Consider the following 18,798-nt stretch of genomic DNA (forward strand, 5'->3'; position numbering starts at 1 on the left):
AAAGCTATACAAGGCCCCAGCATAAGTCTGTTCACAGACCTGCCTGGAGGACACCAAATGGTATGTTATTTCCTCCTTTCAACTGCATGTCACCAACAAAGGAACCCTACATGCTGGAAGTGGTGCTTTTTGGAGAACTCGCAGCAGGCTACAGATGTGAGATTTATGTCAGTGGAAGGTCTGGCATCCTTTCTGCAGTGTGTCAGTGGCACGGATGAATACTCAGGACAGGGAAGGTTGCTATTTTAATTTACATGCTATTGCTACCCATTTTGGCTGGCTTACCCAGAATGCCCCAGATACCTATTTGAATGGGAAGTGTTCCATATTTGTAAGACAGACCATCTTGTTGAAATTGGTGTTTTGTCACTTTCCTGAACAGTGTGAAGTTAGGAAAATGGCTTGTGTGTTTTGTTTGTGTTATAGAATTCTAGCATTTTTTTCTCCCCTTTTTTTTATCAGCATTTTTATCAAGGGAGCTGAGAAAAGCCAAAAGAACTATTTTTTTTTACCATTTTTTTAGAACCATATAATGTGAAAAATACAACCTTCTGTTACTTTAATTATTGTTTGCAAAAAACTATGAGTGCTTTTGAGCCATGATATCTATACATTACTAAAATTTCTTGGTAGAAATTTGAAAGCTATCAAAAATCATTTTTGTTTTTGGTAATTTCTTCTTTTTATTTTTCTCTTGGAATAGTGCTATATTAAATAAAAATAGTCCTTTGTCCAAGTCCTTACATGAAGGTCTGATTCACTTTAGATATTTACTCTTAGAAGCCGTATAATTTCTTTTGTATTATTTTACAACATATCTGTAGGTATTACTGAATTATCACATTTTTTATTTTATTTTTATACAATGAATTGTGTTTATAGAACACTCAAATTGCCACATATAACATACATGTATATTTAAAATAAAGAGAAACATTCAAAATTCCAACAAGAGTCTCATATAATTGTAGTGATGTAATATAATGCAATAAAAATGCAATTTATCCCAAGGACATATTTAGCAGAATGCAAAGGTCACTGTTTTCTGACCCTAATTTCAAGCTACTGTCTGACATTTACATTGTATATCATTAAGAGCATACACAAGTATATCATGTCTTTGGGGGACTAATTTTACATAAATTATGTGTCTCTATGATTTATTTGCATGATGGAGTATTCAGTCTATATTAAGAGTGTCACATAGATCATCACCCCCACCCCACGGGCCCCCATCACAAGAATGCTGGAAGTAAATTGGAGAAAAAAGAGATTGGAGAGTTCTTCTGAGACATTCAAAAAGAATCAACAGCAGACTGCTTCCAGCAACAAGACAGACTGAGCTCATGAGTAAGACCTCTCTCCTATTACTAACATACAGAAATGTTGAAAAAACATCCCCAGAATTGAAATACATACATGCACTCAGAAAAAGATAAGAGAGGAATCCCCAAGGGCCAGACAGGAAGAAAAGGAATCGAAGTTAGAGCAGTAAGACCAAACAGGTACCACAGGATCATGAAGATTTCATACCTGGATACAGGCTGGGGGCTGGGATTCTAGTACCTGTGTATTCAAGAAAGGAAGCCCCAGACCTTGACAATGCAGGGGAGCAGGAATTTCAGACAGGTGTCCCATCCAGGTTCTGAAAAGGGACTGGAAACTTGCTAGGGAAGCAACTCTGTCCCATGGGAGTTATGAGGAGCTGGTGTCTGAGCCCTTGGGTGGAAAGAAGACATCTACAGGAAATGAAAAACCCAGGACTATACCCTGCTCAATGTAGAATTCAAATTCACACCACCTGTATGGCACAGGAAACCCAAGCCAAACAACTAACATAAAAATGGATCTAGAACTTTTGAAACCTTCAGAATTCCCAGTTGAAACAAATGCAAAAGCACTCTACAGGTCCATTTTCATAACTCATAGGATTCCAGGGGAGAAAAGCAACCTGCTAAAGAGAAATTCACAATAATAATTTATGAATGTATAGAATAATGCACCCACTGTGAGGGATAGTTATAAAACTCATAAAACAAGAGAATCAACACCCCAAATTGGATATAATAGACTAACCTTAAAGACACTACAAATAAGTATATTTTAATTAGTTGAAAACATAAAAGAGAGAGGAGAAACCAAAATGAAAGCCCAAAATAAATATGAAAAAATATCAGAAAGATTTGAATGATAAACAGTTTCTAGTAATGAAAAATAGTCATTGAAATTAGTTGACAGATTAGTTAGCAGTTTAGACAAAGGTGAAGAGGAAATTAGTGAGCTAGATGGTATATATGAGGAAATTACCCAATGTGTCACAGAAAAATTAAAGGGAAATGGGGGAGCAGCAATATTCTAAGTGATAATGGCTAAAAATTTCTAGAACTGAAAAAAGACATGAGTTTTTAGACTAAGCATAGCGTACCATGGCTCAAGCAACATAAATTAAAATAAATCCACACCTAGAAAAATGTGGTAAAACTATAGAACACTCCAGTAAAGGATAAAATCTCAAAAGAAATCAGAAAGGGGAAAAATGACTTTCCAAGGAATCATACACTTTATTATTCAGTCTCATGACTGAACCAAACTGTAAAAAATGCTGGGGAGCGTAGTTAGGCTGTGTGTCCGAGAAGATGAGAACATGGTTTTTGGAGACTAGATACCATCTCTACCATAGAAGAATTATCATCTTCTGAGTGTTGAGCTTAGACCTATGGGAGAAGACGGGAGAAAGAAGGATGCTCTTGGGAGATAAAACCTTTCTAAGTATCCTCAGATCACACTACACAAAAGCACTGAAACTTTCTTCTCCGATATTAGGTTGGCTTTGCTGTTGTAAACGGTGGTGAAGGAATCCCCCCACCCAGATTGAATATAATATGTTCTAGAAATGGATCTTGTCCAACTTAAACTCATAGAGAAAGGTGAGAATTTGGGTTTGTTTCTCAAACATTGAACTGGCCACTCATAGAATAAAAAACTTATAAGAGCATATGAAGATCTCAGTGAATCACCCATGTTAGCACTTGGTGAATGCACCAGGAGTAACGAGTGTCTCATTTGTGTGTGGCACATAGCAGAAACTCAGCAGCAGCCTGTTGAATCCATTCATTGATTCTTTCATTCAACAAACACTTGTTGGATGGTCAAACTGAGCCATTGTTCTAGATCTGCACTGTCCAATATGGTAGCCATTAGCCACATCTGGCTATCTAAATTGAAATGAAATGAAATGAAATAAAATTAGAAATTCCGTTCCTCAATAATACTAATCACATTTCAATGCTCAACAGATACATGAGGCTAATGGCCACCATATTGGAGAGCACAGATATAGAATATTTCCATGGTCACAGAAAGTTCTATTGGACAGTGCTGTTCTAGGTGCTAGAAATGCAGTAGTGAACACAGCAGACACATTTCCTGTCTTCATGAAGCCTACATGCTACGTCAGATGGTGATAAGTCTATGGAGAAAAATTAAGCAAGAGTGGAAAATGGGGAGTGGGAATGGAGGTAAAGTCATTGCAGTTTGAAATACAGTAGTCTAGGCTGTTCTGACTGGGAAGACAACTGTGTTAATTAACGTAATGCTAGCTGGTATAACAAATAAGCCCTCAAATCTCAGTGGCTAAACACAGTAGTTTATTTCTTGCCCCAATCTCTGGGTTGTGGGGAGGGACTGTGGAATCATTAGGTGAGATCTGCTCCATGTGGTCATTCAGGGCCACAGGCTAGTGGACGCTCTGCCATCCACTGCACAGAGCTTCTAAAGTTGTCCTGGGTGTGAACATCAAGTCAACATATGGGAGAAAAGAAAGAATGGAGCATTGTTCAAGAGGTTTCTATGGTCTGTGGATCAGGCCTAGAAATGACATAATCATTTTCACCAGCATTCACTTGGCCAAAACTCAGCCACCTACCGGGTGACCAACTATACCAGTTTGCCAGTACTGAGGGTTTCCTGAGATATGAGACTTTCAATGATCAAACCAGGGAAGTTCCAGGCATATCGAGATGAGTTGGTCACCTTAGCACATGTCCTCACTTAGATGCAACAGAAAATATGTCACTTCCTAGCAATAATTCTATACTACCGAAGGGGAGCATGAATTTTCGTGGGCAGCTAACTGTCTGCCATAGTAATAATTCCCTCAAAGAACTGAGAGAGCCAGCATGCAGATATGGAGGGAGGGGAGAACATTTCAGCCAGAGGGGACAGAAAATGCAAAGGCCCTGAGTCAGGAGAGTACCTGACATAGAGGGGGAAAAATAAGGGGGTTAAGGTGGCTGGAATGGAGGAGGGGAAGTAGGATAACCCAGAGCATCTTTTCAGGTTCCCATGGATCCACCAGCAGCCCTCTTGAGATACAGGCATTCACTTCCATCCAACTGGCCATTATTTGTTTATATGTAAAGAAATGAAGATCTTGGCTAACTTCTTTGCTGAAAGGCAGACACGGTCTACGGTCTTTCCCTGGTTTGACAGTTTGACAACCCTATCAAAAAAGTTAACCAGCATGAGCTAACGAAGCTTAAGCTGTGAGGCCCCTCACCTGCACAGACCCTTCCAAGCCCCTGTAAGGGACCCTAGCAGTGTGTCACATGTCATGTATTTTTGCAAAATTTGCACAAATAAGACGTTCTAAATAAAATCAGTTAAGTCCTCTGTCTCAAGTTCCACTTCGTCATCCACTTTGTCATCCTTCCCTTTAAGTCTGGTGGTGTTGAAGTGGCCAGGACACTTCAGGATGAGTTTGAAATTGAGTTGGGAGTACACTTAGTGAGAGATATTCACGTGGTTCACAATGACTTGTGTGTATAGTTCATTTATTGCTGGCCATCCCAGTATGGCTCTGGAATCCTGCTACCCACTGTGACAACACATGCAGCATTGTGACATAAAGACTTAGGACACACTATGCCATATTGAGATATTGCCTGGACCTATGACATCTAGTACCAGAAATATGTGTAGTGGAAGAGGAAGAAAGTTTGGAAAGTATATAACTTGATATTATGGAAAATTCTTCCCATTAACAGACACAAGTGGATGATTCAGTTCTCTTTGATGCCTAATCAAAATGGAAGTTCTCCTGGCAGGATATACTTGATGTGCTGGGTTGAAGTGTCCCCCAAAATTCATGTCTACCTGGAACCTCAGAATGTGACCTTATTTGGAAATAAGGTCCTTGAAGATGCAATGAAGTTAAGATACTGGACTAAAGTGGGCCTTAAGTCCATTGGCTGGTGTCCTTATAAAAAGAGAAGGCACACAGAGAAGAAGTCCAAATGAAAATGGAAGCGGAGGTTGGACTGATAGAGCCACAGGCCAAAAAATGTCAAAAGCCACCAGGAGCTGGAAGAGGCAAGGCAGGATTCTTCCCTACAAACTTCAGAGGGAGCACAGCCCTGCCGACACCTTGATTTCAGACTTCTGACCTTCAGAACTGTGAGAGAATAAATTTCTGTTGTTTTTAGCCACTCAGTTCATGATAATTTGTTACGGCAGCTGTAGGAAATGAATACACTTAATAAATGCAGCATCTACAATTACAAGCACGTGATATGTCTCTTTCCTTTGATTAATTGGAAGAAATAGAATTCCTGCATTTGTATGCACAAACTTGTAGCAATACTGTAAGCAATAAGGACTTGCATGTGAAGTTATGTTATATGCATCCCAGCTATCAATAATAAAAAGATGAATTTCAATGGGTCATGTTAGAGATAAGGCTAAATCTTTTCTATTATTTCTATAGAAAATTGTATTATAAAATTATTGTACACGAAGATGTGATCAAAGAGTATCCAGTCACAAAAAAGGAAAAATAGTGTAGATATATTTTAGGAAGCTAATTAATACAAAATATTATGTTATTTTTATTGATTTTTATTTGGAATACTTGTCATCTCTTTTTTTTTTTTAAGACTGAATTTTTCTTGTCTTTTTTTTTTAACTTTTTAAAAAATTTCATTGGGGAATATTGGGGAACACTGTGTTTCTCCAGGGCCCATCAGCTCCAAATCATTGTCCCTTCAATCTAGTTGTGGAGGGCGCAGCTCACTGATCCATGTGGGAATCGAACCGGCAACCCTGTTGTTCAGAGCTTGCACTCTAACCAACTGAGCCATCCGGCTGCCTCTGTCATCTTTTTTAATTTATAATTTATCGCAAGTTTTGTTCTCATTCTAAGTAAATACCTAATTTTGTATTTATTATTTTGTATGCTTTTAAAAAGAGTCCTCCTTCCCCCACACCAAATTCCATAAAGCTTCAGGCCCCACAAAACCTGTCTGTTCTTGGGCATGAAAAATGGACTCCATGGGGTGGTCAGTTAGCTCAGTTGGTTAGAGCGTGGTGCTCATAACACAAAGGTTGCCGGTTCGATCCCCACATGGGTCACTGTGAAGGGCTCTCTCCACAACTAGATTGAAACAACTACATGACTTGGAGCTGATGGGTCCTGGAAAAACACACTTAAAATAAATAAAAGTTTTGGTTTCTTTTTTAAATAGACTCCTAAGGAATTTTGCATTAGCATCTCTTCACAGCATGATTTTCAGAAATCTACAGGCAAGTTAAACCCTCTGAAAGCTTATATCATACATGAACCCAGGAATCTCCAGATTTACAGCTTTCTTACACAAACAGGATTTTCACAAGGTAATCTAAGCAGCCGTAAAATTGCTTGTGCTTCTTGTGGTTTCTCAACAGCAGTTTGAATGGCATCTTGGACAGGACAAAAGTTTGTTGTTCCAGACTGTTCCATGCACTGCATGGCCCCCTGCCCATTAGATACTGCATGGCCCCCTGCCCATTAGCAACAGGCTCAAATCTTTGACAGTCAGAATCATCCTCAAACATCCACAAATTTCCCCAGACTTTGGGGTAGCAGGGAAGGCATTCAGAAAGGCCCAATAGAAAGAAGCCCACACCAGCCATAATTCTGGCTGGTGAGCCCACCAGAGGAGGTGCTGCAGGGGACAGAGTGACCCCAAGGCTAAGGGCTGCAAGGTGAACCCCAGGCCATAAGCCTTAGGGAGTCCTAGCTGGACTTCAAGGGGATACATAGCACATGCACGAGTCCGAAGAGAGAACGCTGGGCCCTAACTAGCTGAGTCCCACAGTTCTGAGAGTTGCCAGCTGCATACTCCTGCACAGAGACAGCAGGGTGAACAGGGGCAAAAAGACAGGGATGTCATTGCAAGGACCTGAAGGGTGTTGTGAGGACATGGCAGGTCTCTGATTCCCTGCTTATGTCCCTATCCCTTGAGGATGCTGGGTGGAACTCAGAAAGGGACTTTTCTCAGATATTCCCCCAAATTTTATTTTTAAAATTGTTAGGCGTTAAGAAAAGTTGAAAGAATAATACAACTATCACCTGTAAACTCTTCCCCCAGAGTCACCTAACATCTCTCCTAACATTATTCCATTATTTTATTCTCTCTCGCTCTCTCCCTCTCTTTCATTCTCTTATCTTTTGCTGAAACATTTGAAAGTAAGTAGCATAATGTGTGTTGTAATCCATTCCTGTCATTAGTCTTTGTGATGGTTAATTTTATGTGCCAACTTGACTGGGTTAAGGGATGCCCAGACAGCTGGCAAAACCTTCTTTCTAGGTGCCTCTATGAGTGTTTCAGGAAGAGATTAGCATTTGAATCCGTAGACTGAGTAAAGATTTGCCCTTGCCAGTTCAGTTGTAATCATCCAATCCATTGAGGGTCTGAACAGAAGAAAAAGGTGAAGGAAGGGCAATTTGCTCTCTCTACTTGACACGAGAGAGCCATATGGTCTTATCCTCAAGCATCGGTGCTTCTAGTTCTTGGGCTGTTGGATTCAGACCAGGACTTATACCGTCGAGCTTCCTTGGTTCTCTCGAACTCACTTACACCACTGGCTTTCCTGGTTCTCCAACTTGGAGAAGGCAGATGGTGGGGCTTCTCAGCCTCCATAACCGCATGAACCAATTCCTATAATAAATGACTACTATCTATCTGTCTGTCTATCTATCTATCTATCTATCTATCTATCTATCTATCTATCTATCTATCTATCATCTATCTATCTACCTATCTATCTCTATCCGTCATCTATCTATTTTATTTGTTTTGTTTCTCTGGACAACCCTAATAAGGATTTTGGTACTGAGAGTGATTTTAGAAGAACAGAATTTTAAGGATGAGTTTTCTGAATTGGTTCTGGGGTTTCTGGAATTGGCTGTCTAATCTGATTAGATTTAAAGATGCTAATGACTCTATTTCCAGTAGTAAAGAGAGTGAATATAATTTTGTTACATATTGCCAAATTCCCCTCCTAGTGGTTATATCATTTTTCACTTTCACCAGCAGTGTAGGAGAGTGCCTGTTTCCCCACAGCCTTGCCAGCAGAGTGTTTTGTCAAGCTTTTGGATTTTTGCCCAATGGGTGGATGAGAAATGTAGTCTCAGTGTAGTTTTCACTTACTATGAGTGAAATTAAGCACATGTTCTTATATGTAAGAACCATTTGTTTATATTTTTCTCTGGACTATCTATGAATGTTTTTCCATTTTTTAAATTTTGCTTTTGCTCTTTTTCTTCTTGATCTTTAATAGCTCTTTATATATGTTGAGGGAGATTAGCCTTTTTAAACTGAATTTAAAATTAGGCTTTTTAAAACTGAGAAGTCAAACACAGAAAAAATGAATAAGATATTTATAATTTATTTATTTATTTACTTATTTATTTATTTTTCCATGTGAAAGTCTAGTGTGAACAGAGCCATGATGCACAACATATGGCTAATGCTCCAGAAAAATTTCAAGTCAAATGGGCTTTCCCCCTGGACTTCCTGAAACTGAGACCAGCAGCTGATACATGCAGCAAATTTGCCAACCAGATCCTTACTTAAGAATAAGATAACGAAGTGATCTCAAAAAGAAAACTTTTCAAGAAGAAGACATATTTCTAGTTTTTTAATATATTAACTGGTGGCACGATTAGAGACTAGCTATTTAAGTATCCCCAAAGCCAGGTGTTTCATAGCTAACAGTAACACTCTCTTGGCCCTCATTTGAATTTGGGGGGTATGTTTAAAGTAGAAAATAGCAATAGAAAAATGTGGAATTCAAACTACTGCCTCTAAATAAACATCTTGCAGCAATAATAACTTGAGAATGTTCTGCATTCAGAGAGTTTGAACACTGTTGTGCAGCGTCTGCACAGGCCTTCTCTTTGCTGGGAAATAAAATGCGAGGGAAAGAAATCAGTTGCTCTAGAGGAAGGCAGCTTGATTCTCCCCCTGAATCTTTCCTGCATCTGAGGTATTCTCCAAGAAGAGAGACCTTGGGTGGGAGAAGTCCTGGAGAGATTGTTTCAAGTTCCGTTCTCAACCTTAGAAAGAGATGGGAACACCTCTGGAGACCACCACACGGGACAGCCCTTGCAGGGACACTCAGCAGGCTGCTAAAGCCGCCTGTCTGTGAGTAACAGGGAAGATCGGGAGAATCCAGAGAGGGGATGGTGATGGCAGTTTCAATGGAGCCACACAAAATCTGATTGAATTGAGATCAAAAAAGGAGAGCAAGTGAAGATGGCAAGTATATGAGTAGACAACTCATTCTCGGAGTTCAGGGGTAATTGGAGTAGAAAATTAAGGTGAGAAGTGGCATTAGATGTAGAATTGAGGGAGGTGAGTGTATTTTGAAAGTTTTGAAGCTTTTACAGTGTGTTTGTAAGCTGGTAGAACTTTCTTTCTCCAGTACAGGGAGGTAAAGTGATGAGAGAATTGCTGGGGTAAGTCTTGAAGGAGGCGGGTGGGTTGGACTGGAACCGTGGGCTCACAGGCCTCTGCCCAGGACGGTGGCTCGGTCACATTGGTGGGGAGAGAGGGAGGAGAGGTCCAATTTTTGCTGTCACCCTTCACTCCCAGTCGGGCCTGGGTACCGGGTGGGGCCTGGGTACAGGCACGCACACCGTGGAGAGTTTCAGGGTAGGCTTCACTAGTGGCCATTTTGCCCCGAGGATTGGCATTGCCACGGCATGTCCAGGGAGCTTAACAGAGGCTGCTAGGGTAGGGGAAAACAAGCCTCTCCCCACCCCCAATCCAGATAGCTAGTGTGCCCTGGGACAGAGGCTTAAAAGTCCTTGAGGGCCATCCATCTCCCATGGATTGGGGAGACACCCATGGGAAGTTGGGCTCACTTCCTCAGAGCTCAACCCTGTCTTGGTGCAGCGGGTCAGCATGGTGATTGGTGGGAGGTGGAACCTGGCAGCCAGTAAGTCCAAGCATGTGCAGTAAAATTTACGTTCATAATCGAAACCTTTAATTGTTTTCTTTGCCTAGAACAACATTAAATAACAAATAAAAGCCCCATGACAAGTCAAGAGAGAGACTAAGGAAGAAAGGAAAAACCTTTATATTTGAGTACCTTTTCTCATACTTTTTAAACAAGGGGGCCCCACATTTTCATATTCGCCAGGCCCCACAAATTATGTACTGAATATTTATTATGCTCCAGGCACTGCATGAGATGTTTTCACATAAAGGATCTCACCTGATTCTTCTGGTAGTTCTACCCTGATGACACCATTCTTAGAAGTGAGGAGGGGCACCCTGGAGCAAGCACGATGGTTAAGGCGAGACTGAAACTGTGCTTTTCCTGGGAAGCACCTGGAAATTCTCCAGCCAGCAGAAAGGATGCAGAAGCCTTGATCTTAACATCAGCTCTTATCAATTTTAATTTCTAGAGTTCTGTTTTAAACCTTTCCTTAAAAAATGTATAAGAGCTCTGATTTTTTTAGAAGCAAGGGGCCTTTGCAGGTGGCATGAGGATGCAAGGTCTAAAATGTTACATGTTTGTGGTCAGAAGAGAGCATGGGCAAGATGACCTTATCTGCCCACCCTTCTCTCCAGTGGGATGCTGGTAAATGTTGAAAACCCAAGTCTTAGTAAAAATTAAAATCCTGATTTGTAACATTCTCCAATTTCTATAGTGTAAATCCTCCCATCATGGCTAATTTCAAGCTACAAACGTGATGAGGATTTGGGAAGATGTGCAAAACAACCCAGCATTATATAGTATTTCCATCATACATATACAAGATATTAAAAATCCCTCACTTGCATAGATAACATAAAATATTGAATAATTAGTTAATGATGAGGTTTGAGTGTTAGTACCTTTGTTTTAATATCATGTATGTAATTGTATGTTTAATTTAATTTTTAATAATGGCTGTATTTAAAAAAAACAGCCCACACAATTTCTGAAAATTGAACCATCAGCTTGTGTGAGGCAGTTTGAGCTGGTATAAGCAGTGTGGGCAGATATGAGGCAGTGTTGGCAGATACGAACCAGTATAAACCAGCTCTCTCACACCACTGCTTCTAGGTATCTGAGGTATCTGAGCCGGGGAGTTGGGGATAGTGTGTTTAGGCTAGCTTCTGGGGGATGGGTGCCCAAGCAGATAGGGTGTGGGGTCCTCCATTTCAGAATTTTAGCTGTGGGCCTATCTCACTTACTCCTATTGCATGCACTTTCCTTTCCAGTTGGTTTGAAAAGCTTATTAGATTTTTTGTGCTCCTTTCTCAAGCTTTTGCCCAGTTGCCCCTGCCCCAGGTCAAAGGGAACCAATTCTGCCTGACCCAGAGCTGGAGGGGCTACAGAAGCCCTGCCTCCAAGTAGAACATGATCCCAGGCTGAGGAAGACTTCCTTTTCCTTGAGCCAGTTTTCCTTCTTGCATATCCCAGGGCAGAGACAGAGTGGGAAGGGCCCTAGGAAGCTGCTGCATCCCTGCCCATTTTACAGATCTAGAAATGGAGTCTCAGAGAAGGCAGGAGGCTGGCCCCCAATGCACTAGTTCCTGTGGGCCTCGAGGATCTTGGATTTTCCCCCATGCAGTCAATGCAATTTTTGAGTGTCGATTCTGTACTAGGCACTGTGCTAGAGACTCACCAGCGACAAGCCTGCCATGGAGCTTGTGTAAGGGGGCAGGGATCAGGAGGTCAATTTTGGGCATGTTAAATAAGAGGCTGATTCAAACAGATCTAGGTGTGAGTCTTGGCTCTGCCATTTAGCAGCTGCATGACAAGTCATGTCAGCTCTTTGAGCCTCAGTTTCTTCTTTTCTTATCTGGGGAAAAATCATACTTTTCTTGGGGGATTGGTGTAAGACTAAGCTTCAGAGACACCCGCCCCCTGACTTTGGGCAGTAAGAGTTCTCTGATTCTTCCAAACAGGACGCCAGAGCCAGAGTGTCAGCTGCCACCCAGTGGCCCCCAAGCTGGTTTTGTCAGAGGCCAAGCAGGAAGGAGGTCTCCACAGTGATGAGGGGGAAGGAGATCTATCAGTGGGTCCAAGATATCCCCAGTCTGCCTAGCTACAGTTCTAGCAAATTCTAGCCAGTGGAGGACAAGCTCACCTCAGAGAGAAAGAAGCTGAAATGAAAGAGCCAAGCAGCCAGGTGAAACTAGAGCCTCCGGGAGCAGGAAGCAAAAGAGAAAAAACCCCAGGTGCCTCTTCATAGGCCATCTCTTGACTGTCCCCAAACCAGGACAATGACCCCAGGGAGATGCCTAGCAGCCACACTGGAGGGCTGAGTACATGGACTATGAGTGAGAAGACCAGGGAACACACCCTTGGAGTTCTTTGGTGTCTCCTTATCTTCTTCTGGAAGACAATTCCTGTTCCCCAAAGTACCTCCTCAGGTTATCTCATGGAGAGGCTCACTCATCACTGCCAGGATTCTCTCTGTGGGAGAGGGTGGCACAAGGCATAGTCATCCTTTTTTTGTGTCAGGTCTGGGGGCCAGTTTCCTGGACATGTGACCTGTGCAGTCACACAGGCCCTGGCTTCAGAAGGGCAGCATGCTTGGTTTAATGCTCTGCTGTTGGTGTCTTGAAATTCTTAATAATTTTTGAATAAGAGACCTCACATTTTCATTCTGTACTAGGCCCGCCAAATTATGTAGCTGGTCCTACAGGTGGAGATGGGAACCAGTGCATGAGTGAGGGGTTGGCCTTGGGAAAGGACAGTCAGTTCATCCATAGTGGAGAGGGGAAGGCACAATGGCAGGTAGGTTGGTGGGTGTGGTGGTAGAAATCTGATGGACTTCTCTCTGAAGGTCAATCGATGAGAGTGAGGAAGAGGGGGAGGTGGTTGTCATTTGAAGAAACAAAATAAGGTGTCAAATAGTTGTCTATGAGGGTGGGCTGCCTGGGTCCTTCCCAACATCTGGGATTTTTCATGGGCCCCTCAGGAGGCACTGTGCTTATAGGGTCTGAGAGGATCAAACAGCCAGGAAGGACTTGCATCCCACCCAACAAACAGGCTGCTGGAGCCAATCTTGACAACAGTTGTCTAGTTTGGGGGAAGAGCTTCAAAAACAGGCCACCCAACTGAGGTGGGAGCTGATTGAGCTGTCCCAACAGTCCTCACCAGTCCCTGAATGGGAACACACTATGGTATGAATTGCAGGTAGCCAAAGATAAAGCACTGAAACTTCTCTTATCAAGGATGTTCACAGAGTCCGTGTTGCCAAATCCCATGGTCAGTTCTTAGCCCTCATCCTACTTTACCCATCAGCAACAGTAATAACTGATTACCATCTCTTCCTTAAACTCTGTTTGGTCTATGAAACACTACGCTCTCTTGATTGGCCTTTTTCCTTACTGGTTTCTTCATCTCACCTTCCCTTTCCTATACTTTATTATCTTCCCAACCTCCAAGCTTTGGAGCACCCCCAGATTTGGTCCTCATGTTTTGCCTCATTCCCTCTCACTCCCTAGGCGATTTTACCCAAGCCCATGGCCTACACCACCTGTATACTGATACTTCCCAAATTTATATCTCTAGCTCAGACCTCTCTTCTAAACTCCATACTGGTATATCCACCTTCTTTTGGGACATCTTGACTAGGTCTGATACACATCTCAACATATCTATAACAGAGCTACTGATATTGCTCGCAAACCTTCTACACTGCAGACGTCTCCTCAGTGAACACCAAAAACTCTGCCACTGCTGCCCCCCAGAAAGATGGGTCCTTCCTCCACCACCCACCCATCAAACCAACTCCTCATGGAGCCCACTCACTTCCACCTTCAATCCTGATTGGCAAAGCCTAGGTCATATGCCTGCTCCCAAGCTGCAAGGGAGGCTGGGAGAATGAATTCTGACTTTTAATTTGAGAAGGAAAATTCTCCAAACCTAGGAAGGGTATTCAAAAGATGCTGAGTAACCACAACTTACAATTTTTTCATATGTTGTGAGGAAATATGAGCATGGAATCTAGAGTTTTATCATGTTCACCTAATATTTTGCACCTGAATCTAGTACATCCAAACCAACAGCCTTTTTCTTTTTACCCCCAAGGATTTCTGTTAGTCAAGTCTATCCAATAACTCTCAGGATTTTTAGTATTTTTAATCAATTTAGGTCACATCTAATTAGACTACAGAATTCTAATGACAACTACAAGTATAAACAGGTTTGGGGGAAAAAATCAGCTCACTCTTTGTTAAATATACAATTCAACCAGTAGGAACAGAAGTATTCTGGCATCTCAGAGAGTAGCCCTCTACCCCTGGGCAGTTTCAGGCCCTGAGCATCAGTATTGTTTCCAGTGGAGAGCACTAGTTAATCAGGTGAATCAAGTAAGCTGAGATGGGTTAGGAGACATTCGGCATGCTTTGCTTATTACTATTACAAGTCTGATTACTTTGTATTTAGCGTCTATCTGCAGTCCCTTTTGAAACTGAACACATTGGGCTCTTATTTGTTCCCTGCCCCCATCCTCAGGGAAAAACTCGTTCTTTTCTCTTTCAGAACACTTTGGTAACACATCAGTCTGTTGACTCCTGGAGAAATAATTTGCACTTCCAGCCCAATTCTGAAACAATGTGATTCAGGGAGGAAATTATATGTGTAATTTATCAGGTAACCAGAACACTTGAGAGTGAGTAAAGCAGGCACTACTAAAAATTAGGATGGGACAACTGAGATATTGGTCTTGGTAAAATGGAACATCTGATAACCCTGATACATAGGTGTTCATAGACAGTCTTCTCCAAAGCTCACAGGGAGGCTTGTAGGGATTGTCAATATGATGAACTTTGTCTATTATATGACAAATGGGGGGAATGCAGTGATTTTAGGGCTGGAGATAAACCATTCTGGCTTTGGTGCAATAGCATTCCAAAAGAACAGATTGCCTGGGATAGACACACAGGAATAATCCAATTCTGTCTGTTTAAGATTCTGTCCCATATCCGGAAAACCAACATCTGGTTCTGGTTCCAAACCACTGAGTTCTGGCTTGTACTTACACTGTGCCAGCTCAGAGAGTTGGAGGGTGATGGATACCACTTTGTTTATGTTTAAAAATGCCATACTCTGCACTTGCATTGTGTATTGTATAACTCCAAGATTGATGAGGTGTACCTGCACCAATGGTTTGAGTCTTCCCAGCCCAGTGCCAGACTATGTGAATGAGTGAGATTTCAGATGATTTCAACCCCAGCCATCTGCATCCATCTGAGAGATCCGGGGCCAAAACATGCCCAACCAAGCCAATCTCAAGTTCCTGGCCCATAGAAACTGTGAGAGATTATAAATTATTGTTATTGTTTGAAGCCACCAAGTTTATGGGTGATTTGCTAGGCATTAATGAATAACTGGAACAGGTACCCATGTGCTGTCTCAATAGAATGTCCAACAATCAATGGCTTTTATAAGATGGAACTTCAAGGAAGAACTCAATGCTGAAGACAGTAATTTGGGGGGAATCTGAATATACATGGTGGTTTAAAGGGCTGGGAGTGAAACCAGAGGCCAGTACATCCATGAAAAAGGTCAAGAAGGGACAGTCAGAGAGTTAAGCTTTGGTTCCCCAAACCCCATTTTCTCACTGGCCACTCCTTCTGTGTCTCTGCTGCTTTCTCCTCATTTCTCTGGCCTTTAAACTTTGGAGACCCAGGGCTCAGACCTAGGCTGCTTCTCTCCTTTACTTATTACCTAGTCAATATTATCTAAACTCATGACAAAATACTATCTGTGTGTTGATGATTCCTCACTTTGATTCTTTGGATCTAACCTCTCGTTCTAACTCTAGACACATGTATCCAATTGCCCGCTGTACATCTCCACTTCGAGGTTTACGAGGAATTTCAAACTCAACATATCCAACATCAAACTCTAAACTTTCCCCCAAACATGCTCCTCTTTCAGTCTTCTTCATCTCAGTAAATAATGAATTTATCATTCAGATGGCTCAGGACAAATTGGGAGTCATGTTTGGATCCCCCCATTTATTTCACATGTTTGCTCCATCAGCAAATCCTTTTGGTTCTACCTTCAAAATACACCCAGAAAGCACCCACTTCTCACAATTTCCACCACTTCCTCCCTCGCCCAAGTCACTATTGACTCCCATCCGGTAGTTATCAGTGATGAAGGTATAGTGAGCTGTGCAGCCACTTCAAAGTTCAAGGTTTACTTTTCTATGTTTTTATTAAATTAAACTTTTTATTTAAGATAATTGTAGATTCACATCAGTTAAAATATAATACAGACAGGTCCTGTGTTTTCCCCCAATGGTAACATCTTGCAAAACTACAGTACAGTAGCATCACATTGATCCGGTCAAGATACAGAACATTCCTTCACCACAAGGATCCCTCTATTGCCCTTTTATAACCACACCTGCCTTTCTTTCACCCCTCTACCCCATCCCTAACCACCAGCAATCATTACTCTGTTCTCCATTTCAAAAATTTTGTCAATTCAAAAATGTTAACATAAATGTTATCATACAGCTTTGTATGATAATTTGGGGGGACTGGCTTTTCTCACTCACATAATTCCCTGAAGATTCACCCAAGTTTTGTGTGTGTGTCTCAATAGTTTGTTCCTTTTTATTGCTGAGTAGTACCACAGCGTGTTTAACCATTCACCTGTGGTAGGACATCTGGGTTGTTTTCAGTTTGGGGCTATTATAAATAAAGCATCTATGAACATTCATGTACAGGTTTTTGTGTGAACATACATTTTCATTTTTCTGGGATAAATGCCCAATATGAATCATATGATGGTTGTATGTTTCATTTTTTAAAAAATAATTGACAAATTATTTTCCAAAGTAGCTGTGCCATTTTATATTCCCACCAATAGTTTAGAAGTCATCTAGTTTATCTGCATCCTTGTCAGTATTTGCTGATGTCAGTATTTTTTATATTAGCTGTTCTGATAGGTGTAGTGATATCTCAGTGGGATTTTAATATGTATTTTCCTAATGGTTCATGATGTTGAACACCTTTTCTTGTGCTTATTTGCCATCTGTATACATTCTTTAATGAAACGTCTGTTAATGTCTTTTGCCCATATTCTAATTGGATTGTTTGTATTTTACTGCTGAGTTTTGAGAATTCTTTACATATTCTAGATAATAGTCCTTTCTTCATATGTGATCTGCAAATATTTTCTCCCAGTCTGTAGCTTTCCCTCTGCATTCTCCTACAGAGTTTGCACTGAGCAAAAGTCCTTAATTTCAATTAAGTCTAATTTATCAGTTTTTCGTTTTATGGGTCATGGTTTTGGTGTCAAGTCTAAGAATTTCTTGCCTATATCTACCAAAGATCTTCTGCTATGTTTTTTTTCTAAAATGTTTTATAGTTTTACATTTTGCATTTAAGTTTGTGATCCAGCACCATTTGTTTAAAAGGCTGCCTTTCTTTTTTTGAATTGTTTTTGCAACTTTATCAAAAAATAATTTGGACATATTTATGTGGGTGGACTTCTGGGTTCTATTCTGTTCCATTGATCTATGTGTCTATCTTTCTGCCAACCAAACTGTCCTGATTATGGCAGCTATTTAGTAAGCATTAATATTAAGTAGTTATTTCTCCTACTTTATTCTTCTTTTCCCAGATCATTTTAGCTACTTTAGTTCCTTTACCTTTCCATATATATTGTAGAATAATCTTATATATATACACAAAAAATCTTGCTGGAATTTTAATAGGAATTACATTAAACTTGTATACGAATTTAGTGAGCACTGACATTTTTTTCTATGTTGAAATTTTCAATCCATGGGCAAAGTATGTCTCTCCATTTATGTGTATCTTGTTTGATTTCTTTCATCAGTGTTGTGTAGTTTTCAGCATAGATGTCCCACACACGTTTTGTTAGATTTGCACATAAGTATTTAATTTCTGTTAGAGAATGTAAATGGTATTGTATTTTTAATTTCAGTCTTCATATGTTCGTTGCTAGCACACAGAAAAGCGATTGACTTTTGTATGTTCATCTTGTATCCCGCTTGTTCATTCTAGGGATGAATTCATTCTAGGAGTATTTTACAGAGTTCTTCAGATTTTCTACATAGACAATCATGTTATCTGCAAATAGGGACAGTTTCATTTCTTTCTTTCCAAGCTCCATGCCTTTTATTTATTTTTCTTTCCTTATTACATTGGGTAGAACTTCAAGTACTATGTAGAATAAGAATGCTAAGAGCAAACACTCTTACCTTCTTCCTGATCTTAGGGGGAAATCAGTCAGTTTTTCATCATTAATATAATGTTACCTGTAGTTTTTTGCTGGATGTTCTTTATCAAGTTGAGGGAGTTCCCCTCTATTCCTAGTTATGAAATTTTTTTAAAATTTATTGGGGTGACAACTGTTAGTGAAATTACATAGATTTCAGGTGTACAATTCTGTATTACATCATCTATAAATCCCACTGTGTGTTCAACACCCAGAGTCAGTTCTCCTTCCATCACCATATATTTGATCCCCCTTACCCTCATCTCC

Source organism: Rhinolophus hipposideros (genome assembly GCF_964194185.1).
Source record: "Rhinolophus hipposideros genome assembly, chromosome: X".
NCBI classification, from domain to species: domain Eukaryota; kingdom Metazoa; phylum Chordata; class Mammalia; order Chiroptera; family Rhinolophidae; genus Rhinolophus; species Rhinolophus hipposideros.